Here is a 1,757-nt window from a genome sequence, read left to right on the forward strand (position 1 = left end):
CCATTTAGCAACTTTAAGAAAATATTTTTAAAACGATTCCATTAATTAAAACTGCAAGAAATGTGCTCAGAGCTTAGTCATTATTAGTGCTACATAAAGAGCTCAGTTTTCATAGGAATATCACAGCATTTCAAGCAACATAGGAATTGAGTTTCTTTTGAAAGTGATCAAACATTGATATTGATTTTTATTCTGTTCCCAGAATAAGAGTATGAATTTGGTTTGGGAGCTTAATTATGTTAAAAAATAATTGGCATAGTTAAGAAATACTTATCAAAAACAGTGAAGCAAATTCAGTGTCCAACAAACGCTGCTTTCCCTCTTCAGCCAAGTTTTGCTAATCTCTGGCTTGCTTCAGTGAGCCTGAGCAAGGCTATCCTGGAGCTTCTTGGGTATGTCTCATTTTTGCTTCTCAGCTGTCACTCTTCAAGTCTTTCTTCCCTATCTTGACCCATTCTTTGTACCCCTCAGGGTATCCTGATATTAATAAACATATTCTTTCTGAGTTTATTCACATCGGGATGGCCCGAGAATCTTGAAGCCTAAGGCTGCACCTGTGTAGAGGCCCTCTGCTGGCCTCCCGTGGCTAGTTTGTGTACTACATTGGCGTAGACTGGAGAAGTGACTTGGAATTCCAGACGCTGTTCTACTAGAATCATGTGGGCTTGAAGACTAAAAAAAATCTTCGAACACTCAACATGAAGGGAATATAGCAAATAATCACCAAGAGATTCATTCAGTCAACTGATTTTATTAGAGTGTACCATGTTTTAGTCACTGTTCTAGGTATTTGGAATATTTTGCCCTCCTTCCTATCAAGACAATGGCTCAACATGGTGTGTCAGAGATGTGATGTGGTAAGGATGGTATCCAGGTGTGGAGGGAGGGAGCAGCCCCGGAGGGTTTCAGAGCCAGAGTGGGGGAGACATTACATGATGTGGCAGTGTTGAGAGATTGGTTACATACAGGCAAACCCATCAAATACATAAATGTACTAAGGATACATTTTATTTTATTTATTTATTTATTTATTTATTTTATTTTTTATTTTTTGTCTTTTTTTCGTGTCCGGCAACGGATCACAACCCTCAGTGTCGCGCCCGCACCGGACCAGGACCGGCAACGGAATCACAACCCTCAGTGCCGCACCCGCACCTCGCTCAGCCAGTGAGCAGGAACCAGCCTGTATGTGGGATCCGAACCCTCGGCGGGAGCGCTGCCGCGCTCCCAAGCGGCGCACTGCAGCAGTGCGCCACCGGGCCGGCCCCCTAAGGATACATTTTAAAGATACTAAGTATAATAGATGCCAGGTTTCTTACTGTAACAGAAGGGACTTAAAACATGAAAAAGGATAAAACTAGGACTTAGAGAAAATTATATGAAGTGAAATAAGCCAGGCATAGGAAGAGAAATACTGCATGTTCTCACTTATTTGTGGGAGCCAATAAAAATAAATAAGTAAATAAACAAATGGGGGGGTGGAGGGAAGAAGATACAACAATCACAACTCCTTGAGTTTGTTAAGACGTGAATAGATATGATGTTGATGGGGGGAAGGGAGGAGACGGAGGGAGGAAAAGGAGGAATTGATAAAGGAACACAAAAATCAACTATGTTAACTTATCAATATACAATAAAAAAAAAAGAAAAGACATACATTGACTGATTGGATTAAAAAGATATTCCCAACAATATGCTGTCTTGAAGAGACTCACTAAAAAAAAAAAAAAAAAAAAAAAAAAAAAAAAAAAAAAAAG

The sequence above is a fragment of the Galeopterus variegatus genome, unplaced genomic scaffold (assembly GCF_000696425.1).
Source record: "Galeopterus variegatus unplaced genomic scaffold, G_variegatus-3.0.2 Scaffold1159, whole genome shotgun sequence".
Taxonomy (NCBI): Eukaryota; Metazoa; Chordata; class Mammalia; order Dermoptera; family Cynocephalidae; genus Galeopterus; species Galeopterus variegatus.